At 43.2% G+C, this 14251-nt stretch overlaps 1 protein-coding gene across 1 annotated transcript in view; it reads right to left on the reverse strand.

The window, feature by feature from the left end:
- Positions 1 to 14251, reverse strand: part of map1ab (microtubule-associated protein 1Ab) — an 88839-nt gene that overhangs the window by 58636 nt on the left and 15952 nt on the right. The window lies entirely within an intron of this gene.

The following is a 14251-nucleotide window of genomic DNA, read 5'->3' on the forward strand; positions in this document are numbered from 1 at the left end:
CCAGATACGTGTTGGGGCACGTTTCCTGCTTCAAAGGACATCATTAGTTGGCAAAAACACAATTGTTGTTTTTGCAGAGGTTATTTTGAAGTTCAAAATATCCTTTTGGTATTAAAAAAATGGCAGTGTTTTTATTTATTTATTCATTTTCAATTAATTGGAGACACTGTAAAATTAATATAATGTACAGTATGTACCGGTTTAGTGGGTTTCCTGAGATTGTGTCTTCTTGTTACTGTCAACCTAAGATAAATAATGGACCAAAGTATGGTATTGTATCCTATCCTATCTTAGAATCCTATCCTATCTTAGCATATCCTACCCTATGGACTCCAACCTTTTCTATTATGTTAAGCTTCCAAATAGGAACATTCTTCACTTCTCCCCTGCAACTCTTCCCCGGTCCTTAGTGTCCAAGAGAAAGTAGTGCACTATGTTGTCAACACTTCCCCTGGTCCTTAGTGTCCAAGAGAAAGTAGTGCACTATGTTCTCAACACTTCCCCTGGTCCTTAGTGTCCAAGAGAAAGTAGTGCACTATGTTGTCAACACTTCCCCCGGTCCTTAGTGTCCAAGAGAAAGTAGTGCACTATGTTGTCAACTCATCCCCTGGTCCTTAGTGTCCAAGAGAAAGTAGTGCACTATGTTGTCAACTCATCCCCTGGTCCTTAGTGTCCAAGAGAAAGTAGTGCACTATGTTGTCAACTCATCCCCTAGTCCTTAGTGTCCAAGAGACTATGTTGTCAACTCATCCCCTAGTCCTTAGTTTCCAGTAGTGCACTATGTTGTCAACTCATCCCCTAGTCCTTAGTGTCCAAGAGAAAGTAGTGCACTATGTTGTCAACTCATCCCCTGGTCCTTAGTGTCCAAGAGAAAGTAGTGCACTATGTTGTCAACTCATCCCCTGGTCCTTAGTGTCCAAGAGAAAGTAGTGCACTATGTTGTCAACTCATCCCCTATGTCCTTAGTGTCCAAGAGAAAGTAGTGCACTATGTTGTCAACTCATCCCCTGGTCCTTAGTGTCCAAGAGAAAGTAGTGCACTATGTTGTCAACTCATCCCCTAGTCCTTAGTGTCCAAGAGAAAGTAGTGCACTATGTTGTCAACTCATCCCCTAGTCCTTAGTTTCCAAGAGAAAGTAGTGCACTATGTTGTCAACTCATCCCCCAAGAGAAAGTAGTCCTATAACTCATCCCCTGGTGTCCAAGAGAAAGTAGTGCACTATGTTGTCAACTCATCCCCTGGTCCTTAGTGTCCAAGAGAAAGTAGTGCACTATGTTGTCAACTCATCCCCTAGTCCTTAGTGTCCAAGAGAAAGTAGTGCACTATGTTGTCAACTCATCCCCTGGTCCTTAGTGTCCAAGAGTAACTATGTTGTCAGTCATCCCCTAGTCCTTACTATGTTGTCAACTCATCCCCTGGTCCTTAGTGTCCAAGAGAAAGTAGTGCACTATGTTGTCAACTCATCCCCTGGTCCTTAGTGTCCAAGAGAAAGTAGTGCACTATGTTGTCAACTCATCCCCTGGTCCTTAGTGTCCAAGAGAAAGTAGTGCACTATGTTGTCAACTCATCCCCTAGTCCTTAGTGTCCAAGAGAAAGTAGTGCACTATGTTGTCAACTCATCCCCTAGTCCTTAGTGTCCAAGTGAAAGTACTATGTTTCTGTCAATATAACCTGGTAAAATAATGGTTAATAAACAACTAAGGGGGGCTATAAAATCTGTGATTTTTTACATTTTTGTTTTACACTCTCGCCCTAATTATTTTTATATAGAAACAACAAAATTGAACGTTCTGAGTTGATGTCAATGCTTAAATCACATTTACAACTTTTTTTGTTTTCGGTCTGGAAGAAAATGAACACATTTTGATTTCTGGGCTTAATTCCTCTTCAATTGTGCACCTGGCCCTTTAAATGCTCACCTGGCCCTTTAATTGTGCACCTGGCCCTTTAAATGCTCACCTGGCCCTTTAATTGTGCACCTGGCCCTTTAAATGCTCACCTGGCCCTTTAATTGTGCATCTGGCCCTTTAAATGCTCACCTGGCCCTTTAATTGTGCATCTGGCCCTTTAATTGTGCATCTGGCACTTTAATCGTACATCTGGCGAGTGAGGAATATGCCATCGAATATTCCGGTCTAGCGCTGGTTCTGTACTGCTGCTGCTCATTTCATGGCAAAGTTAGCAAATAAATAATATTAGATACAAATTATATAATTACTCATGATATACTTCTGCCAGGAAAGCCTACTTTGCAGTTAACATTTAATTGAGAAGGTTTTGGGGAAAGTATTTCTGTCAACCTGTGGTGTAAAATACTTAAGTAAAAATTGTACTTTTACTTCACTACATTACTAGATAAAAGTATGTACTTTTTACTCCATACATTTTCCCTGACAACCAAAAGTACTTGTTACATTTTGAATGCTTAGTTTGTAAATTATTTCTGAGTGTTGGGGTGTTCCCTCATCTGTCCGTAAATGACAAGAAAACCGTGCTGTCTGGTTTGCTTAATATAAGGAACGTGAAATAATTTATACTTTTACTTTTGATACTTAAGTATATTTTAGCAAGTACATTTACTTTTGATACTTAAGTATATTTAAAACCATATACTTCTAGACTTTTACTCAAGTGGTATTTTACTGGGTGAATTTCACTTTTACTTGAGTTATTTTCTATTAAGGTATCCTTACTTCTACTCAAGTATGATAATTGGGTACTTTTCCCACCACTGCTGTCAACCCACAAGACGGTTATCACATCAACTGGCTTCACACAGAGTGATAGACAAACGCGCGCACCACACAGACAGATGGGCAATTTTGCTGGAAATTAATTGGCAGATATTGTGTTATGTTTGACTTTTTAAGCCAATAGCGGCTAACCAGTGGTAGGATTATGTCAAAGTTTGATTAGATAGTAGCTAATCTGATAGTTGTGAGATTTGTTAATGACAGTTTGCTGTGGAAAATTGCATGTACATTCAGAACTGTTTGGGTTAGGGTTAGGGTCTCTTATGTGGGCTGCGATCAACCTGTTGGATACCCCTGTCCTACCATATCCTATCATATTTTGTTCTGTGTTATCATTATGGAACCATCTCATCTAATTAAAAAAATTATCATTATTTCACCTTTATTTAACAAGTTCTCATTTACAACTGCGGCCTGGCCAAGATATAGCAAAGCAGCGCGAAAAAAACAACAACACATAGGATTAAAAACCCTAACCCTAACATACAGTCAATAACACAATAGAAAATCTGTATACAGTGTGTGCAAATGAAGTAGGGAGGTAAGGCAATAAATAGGCCATAGTGGCGAAGTAATTACAATTTAGTAATTAACACTGGAGTGATAGATATGAAGATGAGGATGTGAAATACTTCTGTAGAAATACTACTAAGCAGAAATACTACTGTGCAAAAGAGCAGAAAAACAAATATGGGGATGAGGTAGGTAGTTGGTTGGATGGGCTATTTACAGATGGGCTGTGTACAGCTGCAGCAATCATTAAGCTGCTCTGACAGCTGATGCTTAAAGTTAGTGAGGGAGATATAAGTCTCCAACTTCAGTGATTTTTGCAATTCATTCCAGTCATTGGCAGCAGAGAACTGGAAAGAAAGGCAGCCAAAAGAGGTGTTGTCTTTGGGGATGACCAGTGAGACATACCTGCTGGAGCACGTGGTCCGTTTGGGTGTTGCTATGGTGACCAGTGAGCTGAGATAAGCAGAGTTTTACCTAGCAAAGACTTCTAGATGACCTGGAGCCAGTGGGTTTGGCGACGAATATGTAGCGAGGATCAGCCAACGAGAGCATACAGATCGCAGTGGTGGGTAGTATATGGGGCTTTGGTGACAAAATGGATGGCACTGTGATAGACAGCATCCAATTTGCTGAGTAGAGTGTTGGAGGCTATTTTGGAAATGACATCGTCGAAGTCAAGGATCGGTAGGATAGTCAGTTTTACGAGGATATGTTTGGCAGCATGAGTGAAGAAGGCTTTGTTGCGAAATAGGACGCCGATTTTAGATTTGATTTTGGATTGGAGATGCTTAATATGAGTCTGGAAGGAGAGTTTACAGTCTAACCAGACACCTAGGTATTTATAGTTGTCCCCATATTCTAAGTCAGAATCGTACAGAGTAGTGATGCTAGTCAGCCGGGCGGGTGCGGGCAGCAATCGGTTGAAGGGCATGCATATAGTTTTACTTGCATTTAAGAGCAGTTGTAGGCCATGGAAAGAGTGTTGTGTGGCATTGAAGCTCATCTGGAGGTTAGTTAACACAGTGTCCAAAGAAGGGCCAGAAGTATACAGAATGGTGTCGTCTGTGTAGAGGTGGAGCAGAGAATCACCAGCAAGAAGAGCGACATCATTGATGTATACAGAGAAAAGAGTCGGCCCGAGAATTGAACCCTGTGGCACCCCCATAGAGACTTCCAGAGGTCCGGACAACAGGCTCTCCGATTTGACACACTGAACTCTATCTGAGAAGTAGTTAATGAACCAGGTGAGGCAGTCATTTGAGTAACCATGGCTGTTGAGTCTGCCGATAAGAATAAAGTGATTAATAGAGTCGAAAGCCTTAGCAAGGTCGATGAAGATGGCTGCACAGTAATGTATTTTATCGATGGCGGTTATGATATCGTTTAGGACCTTGAGCGTGGCTGAGGTGCACCAATGACCAGCTCGGAAACCGGATTCCATTGCGGAGAAGGTACAGTGGGATTCGAAATGGTCGGTGATCTGTTTGTTCACTTGGCTTTCGGAGATTTTAGAAAGGCAGGGCAGGATGGATATAGGTATTTAACATTTTGGGTCTAGAGTGTCTCCCCTTTGAAGATGTGGATTACCGCGGCCGCTTACCAATCTTTAGGAATCTCAGACGATACGAAAGAGAGGTTGAACAGACTAGTAATAGGGGTTGTTACAATTTTAGGGACAGAGGGTCCAGATTGTCTAGCCCAGCTGATTTGTAGGGGTCCAGATTTTGCAGCTCTATCAGAACATCAGCTGTCTGGATTTGGGTGAAGGAGAAGCAGGGGGGGCTTGGGCCAGTTGCTGCGGGCGGTGCAGAGCTGTTGGCCGGGATAGGGGTAGCCAGGTGGAAAGCATGGCCAGCCGTAGAGAAATGTTTATTGCAATTCTTGATTATTGTGGATTTATCGGTGGTGAGTGTTTCCTAATCTCAGTGTGGTGGGCAGCAGGGAGGAGGTGCTCTTATTCTCCATGGACTTTACAGTGTCCCAGAACTTTTTGGAATTAGTGCCGCAGGATACAAATTTCTGTTTGAAAAAGCTAGCCTTTGCTTTCCTAACTGACTATGTATATTGGTTCCTGACTTCCCTGAAAAGTTGCATATCGCGGGGACTATTCGATGTTTGTGCAGCACACCACAGGATGTTTTTGTGCTGGTCAAGGGCAGTCAAGTCTGGAGTGAACCAATCTGTTCTTAGTTCAACATTTTTTGAAAGGAGCATGCTTATTTAAGATGGTGAGGAAAGCACATTTAAAGAACAACCAGGCATCCTCTACTGATGGGATGAGGTCAATATCCTTCCAGGATACCCGGGCCAGGTCGATTAGAAAGGCCTGCTTGCAGAAGTGTTTTAGGGAGCGTTTTGACAGCGATGAGGGGTGGTTGTTTGACCACGGACCCATAACGGACACAGGTAATGAGGCAGTGATCGCTGAGATCCTGGTTGAAAACAGCAGAGGTGAATTTAGAGTGCAAGTTGGTCAGGATGATATCTATGAGGGTGCCCATGCTTACAGATTTAGGGTTGTACCTGGTAGGTTCCTTGATCATTTGTGTGAGATTGAGGGCACCTAGCTTAGATTATAGGACGGCCGGGGTGATCTACTTAGTGGGGATTGTTATTACAGAGCTTACTGTATCTGACACACACACACATCTCATCTCTCCTCTCCACCTGTGGACATGTACGGCAATTAAAGCTGCTTCCACCTCGCTCTTTCTTTCCCTTTTACTGAAAGAATAAAATGTCCTCTCACTTTAAACCACCCCATAGGCCTTTTGGGCATTGAAGCCTGCATCCGCCCTCATTTCCCATAGCCCACTGCTCACATAGCTGTTTGATAGTTTGGGAGGAAATGGAGCCAATTCTGTTGACGGGAAACGTTTGAGAGCCATCGCCATGTGTGGCTCAGCCTACACACCTCCGTGTGTATCGGTGTGGTGTAACTAAGGCCTTAATTAAAACCGTAGTGCTGAAAATCCGCTGTATTGTGCGATTGGCAATTAAATGCAATGTTCCAGCGGTCGTGGAGACTACATTCAAGGTAAACGCTGCAAATGTCGGCTCAATCGGAAATTACCTTTACATGTGAACCATGCTACAAGGCAGATATTTTGGGACCTAAACCTAGAGGCATAGGGGATTTGATAAGAGTAAAATGCTGACGGTAATCCATGCCTCATAGCTTGCTTCACTGTAGGGTGTTGGGGGGGGGGGTTGAGCCCACCAGAAAGGATACTGCACAGTTTAGCAGCAGTCAAATCATTTTTGATCTGTCAGCAGGTGGGAGAAAGTGTGGTCTTTTTTCCATTAATCCAGATTAAAACCTCTCACTTTCAGTTTATTGAAAATGGAACCTTTTTCAAAATATCGTCTTTTCTAAAACAAGACAGAAAAAGCTGGTTGCAATTCCAGTTTAATTCTCTAGAAAAGACAGAACAAATATTTTTTTAATTATGTGGTTTAATTCAAATATACTAATTGATAAAAAAATAAAAAAATAAATATTTATTAAAAAAATTACTAATTATATGAATTCTCTTTGTTAATGATATTATGAATAGAGAAGGTGGAGTTATGTCACATGTGCAGTTAACAAACATAAATTGAAATGTTTGCTTTATCCAAAATTACAAATAACTGTTTGCAGCATTAACACAAAAATGGAGGAGGTAAGTGGAAGAGGGAGAAGGTAGGAAACGTGTTTTTTTGCCCTTTATTAAAGACCCCAAAAATAATAATAATAAAAAAATAAAAACAATTCAGTTTTAATTGAGGACCAAAATGTTGAACGCAGTGCCATACAGGTGGCAAAATAGTTGGGACAAGATTTTCGATGTGCCTATTCCATGGCACGTGGTTTATGAAATGATATACAAAACAACGCTTGATTCAAAAGTTTTCCAATTTAAATTATTACGCAAAATTCTTTCCACAAACAGAATGTTTTTTTTTTCTGTTGTACTTTTACCCCTTTTTCACGAGAGCATTCAGCTCGTTAAGACTAGAACTTTGTGGACTTGGACATTGATTTTCAGTCCAGGACAATGCTTCATCTGTGTCCAAAACACGAGTCTGCCAAGCCGCACCAATCTGTCAAAGGAAACACCAGCCAAGAGTCAGCTTGCAGGCACTCAGCCCGCCATAGGAGTCATGATGGGACAAGGAAACAACCTCATTGCACCACCTCATTGGTCTCCTGGTCACAGCCACTTGTGACACAGCATGTGATTGAACCCAGGGCTGTAGTGACGCCTCAAGCACTCGCGATGCAGTGCTTTAGACCCCTACACCACTCGGGAGGCCCCACAAACAGAATGTTATGTATGGGGCATACAACCATCTCAGCTCTGCAGATTTTGCTATGAAGAGACAATCAATAGATCACTTATTTTGGTATTGTAGCTTGTTTCTGGTCACGGGTTGAAGAATGGCTGAAAAATCACAACATTTAACTAAAATTAACACTACAAGTAGCACTGTTGGGAGATTTGGAAAACCATAGTCACTCAATCAACAATATAATAATACTTTTAGTAAAAATATGTATCTTTAGTTACAATCTGTAGATACTATATGACTAGACAGGTTCAGAATTTATGTGAAACATCACAGTACTGTTGAAAAATATATAGCACATGGAAATCAGAGGGTGGTTTACAGAGATATGTGGGATGGACTGAGAGTAGCTGAGGGGAGGGGTTAAGGTGATAGGTGGGATGGACTGAGAGTAGCTGAGGGGAGGGGTTAAGGTGATAGGTGGGATGGACTGAGAGTAGCTGAGGGGTGGGGTTAAGGTGATAGATGGGATGGACTGAGAATAGCTGAGGGGTGGGGTTAAGGTGATAGGTGGGATGGACTGAGAGTAGCTGAGGGGTGGGGTTAAGGTGATAGGTGGGATGGACTGAGAGTAGCTGAGGGGGTGGGGTTAAGGTGATAGGTGGGATGGACTGAGAGTAGCTGAGGGGGGGGTAGGTGATAGGTGGGATGGACTGAGGGGAGGGGTTAAGGTGATAGGTGGGATGGACTGAGAGTAGCTGAGGGGTGGGGTTAAGGTGATAGGTGGGATGGACTGAGAGTAGCTGAGGGGTGGTGATAGGTGGGATGGACTGAGAGTAGATATGATATGTGGGATGGACTGAGAGTAGCTGAGGGGTGGGATAGGTTGGACTGAGGCTGAGGGGTAAGGTGGGATGGACTGAGAGTAGCTGAGGGGTGGGGTTAAGGTGATAGGTGGGATGGACTGAGAGTGAGCTGAGGGGGGGTGGGGTTAAGGTGATATGTGGGATGGACTGAGAGTAGCTGAGGGGTGGGGTTATGGTGATATGTTGGATGAAAGTAGCTGAGGGGGTGGGGTTATGGTGGACTGAAAGTAGGGGTGGGGTTAAGGTGATATGTGGGATGGACTGGGATGGGATTAAGGTGATATGTGGGATGGACTGAGAGTAGCTGAGGGGTGGGGTTATGGTGATATGTGGGATGGACTGAGAGTAGCTGAGGGGTGGGGTTATGGTGATATGTGGGATGGACTGAGAGTAGCTGAGGGGTGGGGTTAAGGTGATATGTGGGATGGACTGATGAGGGGTGGGATTAAGGTGATATGTGGGATGGACTGAGAGTAGCTGAGGGGTGGGATTAAGGTGATATGTGGGATGGACTGAGAGTAGCTGAGGGGTGGGGTTAAGGTGATAGGTGGGATGGACTGAGAGTAGCTGCTGAGGTGGGATGGAGGGGTTAAGGTGATAGGTGGGATGGACTGAGAGTAGCTGAGGGGTGGGATTAAGGTGATATGTGGGATGGACTGAGAGTAGCTGAGGGGTGGGATTAAGGTGATATGTGGGATGGACTGAGAGTAGCTGAGGGGTGGGATTAAGGTGATATGTGGGATGGACTGAGAGTAGCTGAGGGGTGGGGTTATGGTGATATGTGGGATGGACTGAGAGTAGCTGAGGGGTGGGATTAAGGTGATATGTGGGATGGACTGAGAGTACCTGAGGGGTGGGATTAAGGTGATATGTGGGATGGACTGAGAGTAGCTGAGGGGGATGGGATTAAGGTGATAAGGTGTTCGATAGTAGTTATGACTAAACAAGATTTATATCAAAATATCAAATTACTTTATTCTTGCTATATAACTAGTGTAAAATAAAAATATATAAAAAATGCCATGTGTGTAGAATGTAACAAGAAAAGAAAAATATGTAAAAACAACATTTAATTTTGATTGTAGAGGACAGATCCCAAAACGAATAAACAGATTGAACAAAATTAAAAATAAACACAGCAAGGTGCCACATATGCTGCAGACATGCGTTCCAGCTGAGGAGACCAATAGGAGAGCTGCTGCACTTCTAACATCCGACACTTGAGGGCGCCAACTCAACAATCCAAGGTCACTAAATGTGGTTAGAAGGAGTCAGTCAGGAAGACTGCTCTAAAGGACCTGAAAGGAAATGTCACAGGTGGCGATCCCAATGGCACCATAATTTCTAAGAACGTAGCACAAGCATTTCGCTACACTCGCATTAACATCTGATAACCATGTGTATGTGACCAATAAAATTTTATTTGAATTTCTAAGAATGTAGCACAATTCTTGCTTGAGAAATTGCACTTTGATAAAAAACTTCTTTTTTTAACCATTTTGAATTCAAAACAGTCACAGTAAGATACTCCATTGTTACCCAGGAACAATTTGATGTATAATAACAGCTGCATTGGATCTTCAAGGCCACACTGCTGACAATATGAGTCATGTATTGTTCCACAACATAAATGACACCACATTTTCCAGATGCATTCCCAAGTCTTTGGTTGTGTCATGCTCGAAGATATTAAGACTAGCCTTCACTTTGTGGACGTGGACATTGATTTTTAGTCCAGGACTTCATGTGTATCCGGGAAATCAGTCCCTGGGTGTTTTTCATCGACTCTGAGCAACATGATCCCATTAAATATATCTGTAGTGTTGAATTCCCCTCCCCATCCAATGCCATTGATCTGCGCTGTAGCCGAATGCAATCCATAGCCCCATTCCTACTCTCTACCTACCCCCCCATCCCCAGTCCTTCTCTCTACCTACCCCCCATCCCCAGCCCTACTCTCTACTTACCCCCCCATCCCCAGTCCTTCTCTCTACTTACCCCCCATCCCCAGTCCTACTCTCTACTTACCCCCCCCCATCCCCAGTCCTTCTCTCTACCTACCCCCATCCCCAGTCCTTCTCTCTACCTACCCCCCCCCATCCCCAGTCCTACTCTCTACCTACCCCCCCATCCCCAGTCCTTCTCTCTACCTACCCCCCATCCCCAGTCCTTCTCTCTACCTACCCCCCATCCCCAGTCCTTCTCTCTACCTACCCCCAGTCCCCACCTACCCCCATCCCCAGCCCTACTCTCTACCTACCCCCCATCCCCAGTCCTTCTCTCTACCTACCCCCCATCCCCAGTCCTTCTCTCTACCTACCCGCCATCCCCAGTCCTTCTCTCTACCTACCCCCCCATCCCCAGTCCTACTCTCTACCTACCCCCCCATCCCCAGTCCTTCTCTCTACCTACCCCCCCATCCCCAGTCCTTCTCTCTACCTACCCCCCATCCCCAGTCCTTCTCTCTACCTACCCCCCATCCCCAGCCCTACTCTCTACCTACCCCCCATCCCCAGTCCTTCTCTCTACCTACCCCCCATCCCCAGTCCTTCTCTCTACCTACCCCCCATCCCCAGCCCTACTCTCTACCTACCCCCCATCCCCAGTCCTTCTCTCTACCTACCCCCCATCCCCAGTCCTTCTCTCTACCTACCCCCCATCCCCAGTCCTTCTCTCTACCTACCTCCCCATCCCCAGCCCTACTCTCTACCTACCCCCCCCTTTTCTCTATCCCCCAGTCCTTCTCTCTACCTACCCCCCATCCCCAGTCCTTCTCTCTACCTACCCCCCATCCCCAGTCCTTCTCTCTACCTACCCCCCATCCCCAGTCCTACTCTCTACCTACCCCCATCACCTTGCTGGCTCTGTCGTTCTGCCCCTGAACAGGCAGTTAACCCACTGTTCCCAGGCCGTCATTGAAAATAAGAATTTGTTCTTAACTGACTTGCCTGGTTAAATAAAGGTAAAATAAATAAAAAATATACAATTTGTCTTAACTGACTTGCCGAGTTATAACATGTATTTTTTTAAAGATAGTAGTCAGAAAAATCTGTAGTCCTAAAATTTTCCAAAACAGAATTTTGTGAGATTTAACGATTCGAAGACGTCGCCGTTTTCATTGGGTTGGATTAAGATTTCAGTCAAGCCCACAAAACACAGGAACGTTGCCTGGCAGCACCCAAATCAATCAAATCACAGCTGCATCCAATCATAGCAGCAGAATCAACCCATGAGACAATGAACCAGACATGGCTGCAATACATCATCCCCAACGTTATGTTAAAGAACCAGACATGGCTACAATACATCATCCCCAACGTTATGTTAATAAAGAACCAGACATGGCTACAATACATCATCCCCAACGTTATGTTAATAAAGAACCAGACATGGCTACAATATATCATCCCCAACGTTATGTTAAAGAACCAGACATGTTCTTTATAAATGTTGCTAGTTCGAATCCCCTAGCCAGCAAGGTGAAAAATCTGTCGATGTGCCCTTGAGCAAGGCACTTAACCCTAATTTCTCTAGGATCGCCGGTGATAATGACTGACACTGGCTGGGACCCCACTCTCTCGGTGTTTCATGGAGAATTGGGATAAGCAAAAAAACACATTTCCAATTCACACATGCATATTAACACAGACTTGTAGATGTGTGAAATAAGACAAATATAACAATATATAACAATATAACATCCCACCTTATTATTATTATTATTATTATTCCTTTAGCCAGTCATAGATAGTACAGTGGCTACTCAACTACAGAGAACTCAACTACAGAGATATTCAACTACAAAGAACTCAACTACAGAGATTAACTACAAAGAACTCAGATAACTCAACGACAAAAATAACTCAGATACAGAGAACTCAAGAGATAATCTACAGAGAACTAATCTACTACAGAGAACTCAACTAGAGAGATAATCTACTACAGAGAACTCAACTACAGAGATAACTACAGAGAAAACCAGCTACAGCGATAACTGAACTACAGAGATAATCAACTACAGAGAGAACTCAACTGCGGTGAGTGAAGAGGAACAAACAACCATAACTGCCAAGGATGGATATAACAAACATCAAACACACCCACATCAAACCACACCCCACGACGCAAATCTTTCTTTTTTTTCTTCCTAATGAGGACAAAAACCCTGGCGAAATCAATGAGTTCACCCCCCCCCACCTCCCCTTTTAGTGCAATGGTCCTCGGAAACTGGATCGCTAAGAAAATATCGACTTTAGATCAAAGCTGCCAATACAAGCAGTGCTCAAGGTCTCTGATAGAGGAGAGGACTTTTATGTGGCACAATGTCAGTGTGTATTTATGACGACACCTTTTAGAGCCACATGGAAAAACCAGGAAGGGATGGTCCAAAATAAATGTTACACCACTAAAAATAATCATTTTTATAAGATGGGACATTCTCTGGATGTGTCTTTCTCTTGACAAAATGCTGCGTCATTTCTGCTGGCTTCGATATAGCTCAGCACTTACTGTCAGTGCATTGTTGCAATGTATCCTATCGTTTCCTATTTACAGTGTGTGTACGTGTACGTGTGCGTGTGTGTGTGTGCGCGTGCGCGCGCGTGTGTGTGTACTTAATACAGAGGCTATGGGATAGCAGTCTAGCCCCTTGGGTGCTATGTAGAAGTCTCAATCACCATCACAGGAAGTGTGTGTGTGTGTGTGTGTGTGTGTGTGTGTGTGTGTGTGTGTGTGTGTGTGTGTGTGTGTGTGTGTGTGTGTGTGTGCGTGTGCGTGTGCGTATGCGTAATACAGAGTAGCAGTCAAGCCCCCTGGATGCGATGTAGAAGTATCAATCACTATCATAGTTTCCTATTTACTGTGTGTGTGTGTGTGTGTGTGTGTGTGTGTGTGTGTGTGTGTGTGTGTGTGTGTGTGTGTGTGTGTGTGTGTGTGTGTGTGTGTGTGTGTGTGTGTGTGTGTGTGTGTGTGGTTTAGGACACGTGTGGTTTATGTGATCTTTGAGCAATGAATTCAGACTGCATTGAAATACTGTGCCTTGAGATCATAATATGTATATTCCTACTGTAGCTGTGGTGAGGAATCAGAAATCCTTTGATGACCCCTTAATCTTTCTCAAAAAACATCTATTCTGAGTTACTGTACATTGTGGATTCTCCGCAGATGGATCAAGAGGTCCATATTGAAAACTGATGTAAAATGCAAATGCCTTATAATGACACAAAAGATAAGAAATTTACATTTCATTTGAAATGGATTAAATGTAGGTTTTTGGTCATTGGCTTACACATAATACCCCATAATGTCAAAGTGGAATTATGTTTTTCTTCTTTTTTTTTAAATAAATGAATTCAAAATGAAAAGCTGAAATGCCTTGAGTTAATAAGTATTCAAGCCCTTTGTTATGGCCGAAATAAGTTCAGGAGTCAAAATGTAATAAGTTGCATGGACTCACTCTGTGTGTTTAATAGTGTTTAAGATGATTTTTGAATGACTACCACATACAATTATCTGTAAGGTCCCTCAGTCGAGTGAGTCCAGCAGGTGACTTTAAAACATTTACAGAGTTGAATGGTTGTGCCAGGAGAAAAGTGAGGATGGATGAACAACACTGTAGTTACTCCACAATACCTTAACCATATTGACAGAGGGAAAAGAAGGAATCCTGTACAGAATATAACAGGCATCCTGTTTGCAATAAGGCACTAAAGTAAAACTGCAAAAAATGTTGCAAAAGCAATTCACTTTTTGTCCTGAATATGAAGTGTGATATTTGGGGCAAATCCAACACAACACATTGCTGACTACTACTCTCCATATCTTCAAGCATAGTGGTGGCTGCATCAT

This window comes from Oncorhynchus masou, chromosome 15 (assembly GCF_036934945.1).
Source record: "Oncorhynchus masou masou isolate Uvic2021 chromosome 15, UVic_Omas_1.1, whole genome shotgun sequence".
Classification (NCBI taxonomy): domain Eukaryota; kingdom Metazoa; phylum Chordata; class Actinopteri; order Salmoniformes; family Salmonidae; genus Oncorhynchus; species Oncorhynchus masou.